The 12230-nt window shown below is 39.6% G+C and overlaps 1 protein-coding gene across 1 annotated transcript in view; it reads left to right on the plus strand.

Annotated features, from left to right (window-relative positions):
- Positions 1-1574: 1574 nt before the first annotated feature.
- Positions 1575-12230, plus strand: part of sema4ba (sema domain, immunoglobulin domain (Ig), transmembrane domain (TM) and short cytoplasmic domain, (semaphorin) 4Ba) — a 38597-nt gene continuing 27941 nt past the window's right edge. Inside the window, exon 1 of the mRNA XM_079255304.1 lies at positions 1575-1724. The gene's annotated coding sequence lies outside the window, so the exon portion shown is untranslated. The remainder of the gene's footprint in view (positions 1725-12230) is intronic.

Consider the following 12230-nt stretch of genomic DNA (forward strand, 5'->3'; position numbering starts at 1 on the left):
ACAAGTAAAGAATGTTCTGAAGCAAACATGTAAACACTTGGTTGTGGTTGTAGATACTTTTTCTAAGTAGATGCATCCGTTTGACTCCACCTTATGTTTCGAAAAAATGTTTTCTCAAGTGATAAATAACAAAAGTATATATTTATATCTGCAAATTGTAGTAATGAGATATGAAAGGGCTGCGTATTGTGTTACATTTGGAGATTTTTTGTAATTTCTGCATGTTGCTGCATGGAGGGAAAGAATGTGGGAATATCCATGTATTGGCCTCACATTCATTCAAGTCAATGATTGGATTTTAATAGCAGATTTGAAATTTGATAGTTTGATTGACACAAATGTTTTTTCAGCCATGTGCCTCAACGGTACAAATGTTTAACTTTATTCTGAGCATGGAACACAATTAATTTCTTTGGTTGGTTTAAGTTAGGGTTTATGTTTAGTTTATTTGATTTTATTGAAATGATTTCTGCTTTATTTAACCAGATGAAATTAAAGATTAAGAATCTCCTTTGCAAGGAAGTCCTGGCCAAGATACATGGTAATTATAGTAACTGACTTTATAATGATGCAAACAGCTGGCTCAGAGGCAAACACCTGCAGTCAATGCGGACTCCCGAGAGAGATAAAAGAAGAGAGAGAGAGAGAGAGAAAAAAAAAAAACATGGTCCCCATCTATGGGTGTGTTTAATGCTATTAGGACTTTGTCTGACATGGAGACGCTCAGTGATGAACACTTTATGCAGTGACTTTTCTATTTAACATTCTAGATAAATTAAAGATGGGTTGGTTTAACCTTTAACTTGCTGTTTTATAGTCTAGTTTAATTAACTGCATATTTCTCAAAAGGGTGGAAAGAAGAGTCCTTGTGAGAATGATCAATTTGGTTTCTTAAAGGATGTTGCATGAAAAACTTTAACTTTGCATAATGTTAAAGGAATTTCCCTTTGACAGGACTGTGAAAAGTCTCATGACTTGTACTGTATTTACTTGACTGTTTTACTTAATGGAGACTTTGAAAGTCCTATTTTGTGAATGCCGGATTGTCCTGTGGTGCCACACACTAAATGGTTTGTGATCAGACCTCATCACTGTTGTGTTTCGGGGCTGTTCATGAACATCTTTTAGTGTGTTTGGGTGAAATGTCCTGATGCTGCGGAGCAGACATGCTATCAGGACTGTGCTCTGTCTAATTATACTTAACTGAGTAAAATTAGTCCAAAAGTAACATCTTTGACTTAAGTTAAGGCTGATGGAAGAAGAGATAAAAGTTGCATTGTTCTCCTTGTTAAATAAATTTAATTGATTTAAACTTTAAACACACACAAAAAAAATTAGGGGTTGTTTTTATACTTATTTTTGTTATTATAACTTTTTCCTGAATGCTAAGCTAACATCCTGCTTGTAAAAGAAAAGTGAACAAACCTTCATGCCTTTTCTTCTTACAACTTGCCCTCCCTCTGTCTCCTCCCTCTGGCTTTCTGATTGGTGAGCTCCACTGGAGCGGCCGGGGGCAGGCTGTAGTATCACACAGTGTCATAGAGAGGCAGAGTGCAGACCTGTGGAATTAGAGCTGTCATCTCACAGAGCTCCAGATCCGCCGTTCATGTGGATTTTCTTCTAACTTTTACCAGAGGAGGAGCTGGTCTGTTTTTCTGCCACCTAAAGGAGATCTGTTGTAGATCAGAAGTGAATTTTGGTTTCATGCATGGCTGGCACAGAGTGTAAGTAACACTTACAGACTACCCTTCTGTTCATTGAGTGTGTGGTGCCGTAGATGCATGAATTATTGATGCGAGGACAGTGCAGTTCTGGTTACGTGTGATGCCAGGATAGCCCATAGCTTCCTTGTTAGAGAATGATTAAGTTTTTATGAGGGAGCCTGTGTGGTTGGTTTCTCGTTTAAAGGGAAAAGTGGGTGTGAGGTGATACCGGGCAGACCAGACAGCCCTCACCCCGCTCCAGTCTTTATAGTAAGATGATAGCCTGGCAAGGGGGTTATTAAAGACTCAGTCTCATTGCAAGCAATCTGTATGAGAGCATGTGTGTTGTGCTTTCAATTGTGGCTGCCTGCATATGTAGAGGAGATACCCTTGTATTAAAAGTAATGTTGGTCTCATCCTTTCTTTAGAATCTCAGCTATTTACCGGGGTGTGTTATATTTTTAGACTTGAAGCCTTGAGTGTCTACAGCAAAGCACAAAAGGACAACCATTTAAGCTTAGCCACAACTCATCAGGAGTGAGTTGTGTCTGCAAGCACAGCCTCATTCTGCAAATAAGAGTTAGTGAACGTAGCTATAGGAAACTCTTCATGAACCTAGTGTGGAAAATCTGATGGACCAAAGCAAGACAGAGTATAAATATCCACAAAAAAATTCAGCTGCCTCTCTGCTTGTGGTTGCTGAGGGTCTGCACGGTAAAACTGGAGTACTTTTTGTAGTGTGAAACAGGATAGGACTTCATGATGCGATGCTGGAACAACATGGAAGCATCAGGTGTTACAGAGTGAAATTCAAATCTGTCACCCACACACTGCTGGCAGCACAATCAACAGCGATGCCAAAGTTGTCGGGAGTGTGGGTGGCAGTTAATGGTTACAAACCATAAATGGACAAGTTTATGAAGTCAGTGAGGTCAACAGAAGACTTTTACATCCTCTTACACACTCAGTAATGTTTACTTAGACAGCTTTCAGGCTTCTTATCTTTTGTTTTGTGTCATTAAGAGTTTGATAACCCAAGCCGCATATATCAGCAACATAACATTTAAAATATGTTTATTATCTTTTTGTTGAATTGAAATTTGAATAATTAAATGATTACATATCTGACTGTTGTTCTATTTTCCTAATTAAAAATGCAAATGGTATAAATTTGCACATATTGTTTATTCCTAAAACCTTTTTTTTCCCAAAGATTTAAGCTCCCACATCATACTGAAGTTATGCCTATATGCACTTTAAAACATGTGACGTTTTAAACTTATGTAAGCACACAATTTTTCAGTACTTTAAAGTATGAAACGGCCTTTGAGAGTCAAACCCTACACATGCATAAATCTAAGACGATAAGGTCAAAGAGCCAAGTGGGATGACAAAAAGTAAAACACTTAATTGGGCAGGGGGGATGACTTGAACAAGGGAAGCTTCTCTCAGTTTCCCTAGCGGGAAATTTGTCTCTGTCATCTTATGTAGCCTCCAGAAAACTTGATATCCCTCTCAAAAGCCTATCTGTGTCTGTCTAACGGAACAGTTGGACATGAGACACAAACCCTCTCAAGCCAAGCTTTTCCACATGAACGGCTTCTCAACAGATCAACAAGAATTGCAGCAGAAGCAGATTAAATGGGAGCTTTCATGAATTTTTCAGAATAGCTGATTATTCTACAAGAGGGTGGAATATAATCAACTGTGCTATCGCGATTGTGACACTGTATTGTTTTTTGTTTGTTTCTTTTGCGGCCTTGTATTATGGAGATTGGCCTGTCTGCTGTAGGAGAAAAGCTCGTCTGTGCTGACCTTGGCTCTGCTGTTTTCTTTTGGTTTGATCCACAAAGAAAACAGCTGGCAGTAGCATTCAGGATACCGCCGGCCTTGACAATGAACTGCCTGTATGATGCTGTCAGAGAAACTCTGGCTCGTTGGTAAAACTCGGTGCCTGTTATATCAATAGCAGACTTGAAAAAAATATGACTTATGCGAAGGTGATAGTCTCTTTCTCAAATAACCACAACGACATTGCAGATTGAGAAATGTATTTGATGCAGTACTGCACCATGTCAGGTGCACTGAGAAAAGCAGAAGCAGTAAAATGTCCTCTGTGTTGTGAAGCAGCTGAAACTGCTGAGCAACCTGTTGCTAATGATCACATTAGGTCAGCTTAATCACCTCTTCTGGTCCCATATGCCTATTTATATTTGTTAGCGTGTCTTCATGGGTACTTATCATAGACTGTATATAGAGATGGACGTATCCTCCGTTTCTGAAGAGCTGAATTCAAGCTCAGTAGGTGGTTCCTACCATCACCATTTTGGCAGAGGCGTGCACGTCGTCTCACACGGAAAATACAAATATGGGCAAAGAGGTGGAGCTGAGAGGGGGGCTGTGAGCGTCATGGTGGATGATTGACATCGAGTGAACTCCGAGCTTTATGTAGCTAAGAGCTAACCGAGCTAACCTGGAGATAAAAGGAGCTAACCAGCGAACAGGGTAAGCGGGCTAAAGCTAAGTCATGTTGTTAGTTAAAAAAACGCGGTTGTTCTACGTTCTTCTTACTTGAAGCAGCAGATCAGTACCTGTCAATCAAAAGGACACGCCCCTAAATATGCCAAATTTCGAGATTAAATTACTTTTAAACAGGCAAGTTGGAAAAAAATTCACTCCCCCCACAGTTGTCGTGAAGGTAAACCTGACCTATTAACCGAAAATGGATATTTGAACCAGGCTGTAAACATGTTTATTTTTGCTGTGAAGTTGGCCTTTCTAACATGAGAGTCTACAAGGATTCGCTTTGTTTTGGAGCCAGCCCCTAATGGATAAAGGGGAAACTGCAATTTTATGCACTTCCGCATAGGCTTCACTTTTTACCGCCGAAGGCTACGTCCTTTCTTTCCTAAACAGTCTATGGTATTTACTCAGCACTGGGCAGCCCTGATATTTCCCTTTATGAAAAAGTTGTGTATTATTTTCCTGTTTGTAACATTTTATGTTTTTACATCTGGATATTTTGGATACATCGCAGAACAGAGGGGTGGTGCATGTGCATGTGCATTAAAAATGGATAATTTCTAATGTTTCACATCCTGTTTTGTAACAGTTTAGGATGGAAATGAGCTTAACAGCCAAGATCTAGAATGTTATGTTGACAAAATCCTCTTATTTGAAAAAAGATGCGATATAACGCATGTCAATTTTATGTACACTCAGACTCTAAAACTCAATCTCTTGAATCGTCTCCCATCAGTCAGACTCCTCTAAGAGCAGTTTGGATGCTCAAAGCCACTATACATATAAGTATTTTGATCCAAAATAGTGTCTGAAATGATTTGTTTCCTGGCACCGTATGTTTAATGGCAACATAAAGAATATGGGGTTAATTTGATTGTGGAAACCTTTTTCTTAATGTGTTGTTCCGGCGTTCCCTACAGAAAATGAAATTAGACCACTTACATACTGAACTACACCTGCAAACAATCAGGACAATTCCACAGCTTCATTGTCAGCTGGTGAAACTCTTCCTGTTCTTGTCTTCACAAATGTCCACACCTTTTCCTTTCTTCTTCTACTGTGAAAATAATAGAGAACCATCAACATCCTCACTGCCTCCTGGCTTTATGTTGTCTTTATGAGCTACACTTTATGTTAAATCATCAAATCTGTCTTTTCATTCATACAACATGATTTTCACCAGTAAATGGAGTTTACTATTCACAACTTCCCATTTCCATTATAAGGTGTGTAATTACCAGACTCTTGAAAAGACAAGACCTTGAAAATTGCAGCTGACGAAATAACCTCACCACAAAGTCTCTTCAGTAGCTAATCTTGTCCGTAATTACACCTTGTGTTTTTCAGATTTTATCTGACTTCCTCTCTGTTTTGTGTTTTTGTGGATGAAGAGGAGTGAGAAAAGGGTTAATAGCTGAGATGCAGGAGGGGTGGGCTATGGAGTGGCCAGCCACTTGTAACCTAAAGGTTAAACACAGGCCTTCAGGGAGTCCTATTACTGTGTACTCACTGATGGGAACTCTGCAAACACGCATTCTGGGAGCCCAGCAGGCTTCTCTGTTTATTCCCAGTCTAGTGCTGTGCCATGATGTGGGAAATGACTGTGAACATGGAAGTTGGCCAGATCGCTGTGTTCACTCCACTGTTTCAGAACTGCCTTTCAACCCCTTTTGAAACACACACCAAGTACGTCACTTGAAATATTCTGGGACTTTATCGTACAATTCAACAGTACATAAAATCCGGTAGAGTTTATTTTCACACACGTCAGCATTTCTTTTAGGCTTGTGTGAGAATTCCAAAATTGCCCTTGCGTGGTGTTTCCATTCCCCATCTTGCACCTGTTCCTCTTGCATGTTATGTGTCTGATAATGAAGTGCTATTTTAATTCTCAAAGCTATGTGTACCTTCGCGCTCTCGACCCTGGAGGTATGGGAAGACTGCAGGATCACGTGCAGCAAATGTACATCAGGTTGTTGTAGCTCTAAGTGGAAGTATATGTTTGTGTCCTCTCTGACATGAGTATGTGAGTAGTTTAGATGATTAAATGAGCCTCCAACCAAGCCTTGTTTAACAGCCTGTCCCTCCCCCACGGCTGTGATTTGATATCTCTTAGCATTCCAGGTTATGCCCTTTACTCTGCTAATGGTGCCACTGACCCTTAAAGACATTCCTGCAGTTTCTCTCTGATCACAGACATCTGATTGCTTCATTGTAAACAAGCTCAGCTTTTCTTTTCTTTAGTAGCAGCTTTATTTTTCTTACTGAGGAGGAGCTTGCAGTGAGGTACCCACTGAAAGATACGGGTGAAAAATGCGCTGAGGAGGATGGCTGAGACGATGTGCGATGATGCTGGTAGTTTCCACTTATTTCATGCCTTGCTTCATCTATAAACAACTCAGTGATCCCTTATAAACACTTCTCACTAGAATGGGCAAGAAATATGTAAAGCTTCCTGTTTTCTGCTTTATGCTTTGCAATACAAAATATAAGGGTAGTGTGTCAACACATGGAGGAATCACTCATTTGTAGGCTTCTTTAGAAATGCTTTCAAAATCTGGAGAACCTGAACTCCTCTTAAACCTTTTCTTTTAAGGGAGTACATCAAAACAATGGTTGCGAGTTGCTGAAACTGAATCTAAAAGCTGCATCCACACTTTATGCAGTGCATGACGATTTGGAGTGGGTTGTATTTCTTTGGACTATTACAGTAATATCTATACTTTAGCTTGCAATAGCTGCTATACAGTATTTTATTTAAAAAATAGTGAAAACTTCTTCATATGTTCTTGATAATCATGACAATAGCCACAACTGTGGCAAGTCTTTATGTCTTTTTTCAATTTATTTTTAAACTTTTTAACCAAACCCAATTGGTTTGGCGCTGCATGCTCTAAAATCATTCCAGAAATCAGAATAAAAACAAGCTATATGTGTTTGTCCGAGAGTTTTTTTTTCTTTAAATGTTTTTTATTAAATAGTCACAATGGGCCATTTTCCCTAAATTGTCTGTTCAGAACTTTGTAGTGCAGGTATACAATAAGAATTACATCACAGGGGCGATTGCATATGTAGGTCAAGCAAAAGTGAACCAAACCCTACCTGTTGAAGTTTATCCAAAGGCCTAGTTAGTTAGTCAATGCATTAGTCTTGGAAAAAACTTGCTCGCTTTTCTGCCTTTTTTTTTTTTTTTAAAAGAAACACAACTGGACTGTCTGCTTAAAGTACTAAGGAACAATGTGAACAAGGAAAACTGAATTCATTTTGTGAAGAGTGAACCACTGCAGACCTGGCAACACTTCAGGAGAGCCAGCAATGCATGGAAGAGGTTTAAGGGCAGCACACATGCTGAGAGAACTGATGTTTTACGAGTAACCACATTTATTGGATGCTCTGTCGGTTTATTTTGTGCAGAGCAGCAGTGATGCAGAGTTCAGGATTACCGTTGATACCCACCTTTTTTATTCACCTGGTATTTTTCACTAACTTGTATGAGTAACTAGTAACCCTGGGATTTCCTATTTCCTATTCCTATTTCCTATTTTCCTTAAAGACCCCTTCATTTAAATACTAAAAAGCCATGCATCCCCTCCACAACCCTGTTCTGATACCTTGCTTGGCTTTGAGTTTCGTTAGCAAGATTCTCACCATAAATACTGTATTGTGGCTGAGTCCTGCCTTTCCATGAAGCCAAAGCTAAATAAACAACATACAACTTGTTTTTCTTTGATAGGGACAAATAATCTGCTGAGTGGTGTTCCTCAGACACATTTTATTGATTAAATGTTGCAGGAAAAATCAAAGTTATGACATGAACGACTCCACTTCTGTAGCTCCACCTCCTCACGGACCTCCTTAAATCCCCATATATGTACGGACATTGATTGGATGAACTAGTTGTATCCTCAAGTGTCTTTTTTAAAATTGGTTTATTTATTTTTGGCAAAGATACAAGTGGTGAAATATTGTGTAGCAGATTTTGATGATGCCCATTTTTTTTTCATTCTAGGATTTAATTTAGAAAGTTTGTGTTTTCAGGCTCGTGAAACAGCAGCTGCATGTGAACAAATATATCAATCAATAAACAAACAAATAAATATGTAAACAAATAAATCAGTGGACTCACTTCAACTCAACACTGTGTAGATGTGGCCGTAATTTTTTTTAATCACATTAGCTCTGAATGATCAAAGCCTCGGGGACCGCCTGTGCTCTTTTGGGGACTCCCTTTGGTGGGTCCTGGACCTCAGGTTGGGAACCACTGATCTAGCCCACAGCTGGAAGATGCTCAAGATGTGTTTTTGGATATCACTTAAATTTGAATGAACTCCACTCTAGTTGCCTTAAGTTATTATTCTAGGCTGATATAAGATCTATCAGTCAGGGGATTGTGCAGGCAAGCTCGCAGCGTCTGAAAGCAGAAAGGTTCTGCTCATTTTCTGGGATTTTGACACTTATTTGCATTGATTTGATGATTGTTCCACTCATTCATGTTTGGATGGGTGTTGATGGCACAAATTCAGATTAAATACAGAAAAAAAGATACTTGCAATGTGAATGTTGTTGCCTGCAGTCATTCTGGGAATGTTGTTTCTTTGTATCCGCAGGCCTTTCTTGTTTGGGCCACAGCTCACATGAGGTAGTTGGTTACACGCCTCCTTCAGCTTTGACAACCCAGATATTTGCACAGCAGCAAAGCTGCTGTTTACATTTGAAAGCATGCACAGACTAGTTCAGTTTTTATTTTTTTGTTTTTTTACGCAGTAACATTATCTCTTTCTCTCAATGCTTTGCGCCCAAAGTTCAAAAGACAGAAAAAGAGATAGAGGAAAGGGGGTTAAATGAAATGGAGACCACGGGACATCAGCAGACTAAAAGCTTCCTGTGGCAGAGCAGACCTGGCAGAGAGGCTGGTAGGACAGATGTTTTAGGTGAGAGGCAGAGTAGATACTGTCATATGAATAATTCATAAGATTGGATTGAAGATGTGATATATTAAGACACAGCGCACAAGCCGTCTTATGGCCTCTTTCAGCACTTTTTGTGCAGCGTGAGTGGCTGCAGGGCTCGGATCACCCGACATCTCTGCTTTCTTTCTGGCAGTTATCCACAAGAGTCTGGGCAATGGAGGAGACAGTTATAGATGTGCTGGCTAGAGGTCTAGCGAGGCTCCCAGACATCTGGAGGGGATGAAACTGTTCAGCATGCAGGTGCAGTTAAAGCTCACAGGAAGAAACACTGTTGATGCTTTTCCCCCACTATCACTTGCTCTGGCCAGTGGATCTTACCCATTTAGGTGATAGAATACAAGTATTCCAGTGAGCTATAGACATGTCCTGAGGTGTGGATGGATGCACTCTCAGAATTCGTATTTTCTGTTGGTACTTAACAAAATATTACTGCCCAGTTTTATTTAGCTTTACTACTCGAGCTTCGAACGAGAACATATACAAGGACAAGCATCCAAATTGACTGTTGATGCAGAGAAATTATTTATATTTGTCTGCTTCTTTCCTTTCATGCTTAATGAGCCTTTTTTTTCCATCCTTGTTCCGTGCTCAAACCATTGACCTCATATTGTTTGTAAATAATCAGATGAATCATTTCCTTACGTCCTGACATCAGAGCACAGCTTCATCTGGAGCAGCCTCTTATGTTTCCTGGAAATGATTGACTTTGGGATAGTTAAATGGAACTAATATTTGTTAACAAATGGCCTGAGTGTTTTTGACAAGCACTTGCCATGTTCCCATAAACCGAAACTCGAGCGAACTGGTTTTGTTTCATGGGAACGTGGCTCATCCCTGTAAATAATGGCGTATTTTTTTTGGCTCCCCTATAAACTACAACTAAAAGCAATTTTTTTTATTGGTGAATTTTAACATTTAGTTGTTTCTCTGCTTGCAACATAGATAAGCAGCTCTTTCCTGTCAGTTGCAAAAGTAGGTTAAGATACCTGAGGATGTCCTACGTGCTGAGCGATCTCAGTGAGCTGGCTCGGCTTTCTAGAAACAAAACATTTCACCTCTATCTCTCCATGACATCAGCTCCCATCTACGCTCATCCAGCTATGGTGGTCTGGGCGCTGTTTGGACTCGTTGAGGCTCTGATTGCATCTCAAGCAACGGGAATGCCTGTTTTTACGGTAATCCCAGAAGTAGATGAACTTCAAGAGTCTTTAAGTTATGAACACATGAAAGAAAAGTTGTTCTGCTTATTCTTTGTGTTCATAACACTGATTCATCTTAATGAAAGCAATTTCTTTTTATTTACATTCTGCACAGTGGCTACCAGTTTATGTGACTGTAGAATACATACACCTTCAGTCAAGTACACTAAACCTCGTCATCTGATAGCTTGCTAATCCTCTTATTATGCTTGTCCGGTTAAATGGAACAGTCAGTCAGCCATTAAATCATCTAGCCTCAGGGTCAACGTGGGGCCCATAATTACGCAGCATGCAGGGTGTAAAATGTGATGTAAATAAAAACTAGAAATCAAAAGAAAAGTGTAAAATGTTAAGTGCAAATATCTGAAATTAGAGACCTGAAATGATGCTTTAGGATGCCTTTTTGTTTATTCTCATGTATGAAAAGCGTTCATCTCCCCCTCATGGCTCGCCAGATACGTTGCCCCCACGGGTCAGATCTGGTTGTCTAGGACGTTGAATGTCAATAATTGGAATTTACCCTAAATATCATTGTTCCAAGAGATTCACAAGATGGCTTGGATGGCTGGGATACCGAGGCTTAAGTGACTGCTGAGGACTTGGCGTGAGGAATGTGCTGCTTTCTATTGATCTTCACTAAGTGAGGTCACTTCATGTGGGGGGCAGCTGCCCCACTTTCAGACCCCACATAAAGGGGACAATCTTACCCCCACAAAGATATTCTAATGCGGTCAATATGGCAAACAAATAGGTCAGAAAATTGAGGATTCGGACTAGTCAGTGATCTCATTTTTCAAAGACATATGGAGAATCAGAAGCAAATGAGTCAGTTCAACCACAGGCACAAAAATAATCATTTTCCTTGTTTGTTGGCACAGTGTGGCTTGTTCCCCTTTTGTATACTCATATCTTATGAACTTGACTTAGAGAGTATAAGTGTTGTTGACAGACTTCCAATTTCCCATCAATGTGTTCTCAGAGCACAACATGCCATCTGCATCTTACCAAAGACGTCTTTGAGTGTGCTGTGACTTTGGAAGAATCTGTTTAATAGATTTTAAGAGCTATAAATGCTTGAATCTAATTCAAATGAAAAGAAAAACAAATCAAAACTAAAAAGTCCTTTAGCTCTATGCCAAGATTCACTGTAAATTCACTTGAGCTCAGAGTACTGTACATCAAAATAACAGGATTAAGGCTGTAAGCAGTTCTCACATGTGTCATTTCAGATAGGCTGTGCAATAGATGACTGAAGAGTGAACATGAACCTGATTAAACATGCTCGAACGAACACACCGTTCCCTCAGCTAACGTTGATCTTAGCTTGGGATTTTAAAAACACAGACATGTCTTTGAAAGAGTTTAGTTTTCCAGTGAAATTCATCTTAAATTTGTTTTTAAATCTGGAGTTTAGTGTCTCATGGTCAACTCCTTTTCTTTTAAAGAGCCATTCTGAAAGCTGAAGTTGTTTTGATCATCCTCTAAACCAAACTCGCAGTCTATACATTGTTTAAGAAGAGGATTTTTTTTTAACAGGTTTATTGTTCACCTTTTACAAAGACATGATTTACTAGTTTGGATGGCATTACTCCATCATATAAGAAGTCCAGATAAAGACGCTTGTGAACTCTGCAATAACAAGTCACCTACTTATTTCAGGGTTACTATGTGCTTCATAAACTTGAAACTCTATAGTTTTGTTGAAGGCTTGTCTCTGGAGTATATAGAGGAGCGTGTACTCTGAGCCTTTTATCAGTCTCACACAGTGATGGATGTGTGCAGCTCTTTGCCCAATGGCCTATAGCCTGAGCTTCTGTTTAAGCCGCTAAGCTACT

This window comes from Telmatherina bonti, assembly GCF_933228915.1.
Source record: "Telmatherina bonti genome assembly, chromosome: 2".
Lineage (NCBI taxonomy): Eukaryota > Metazoa > Chordata > Actinopteri > Atheriniformes > Telmatherinidae > Telmatherina > Telmatherina bonti.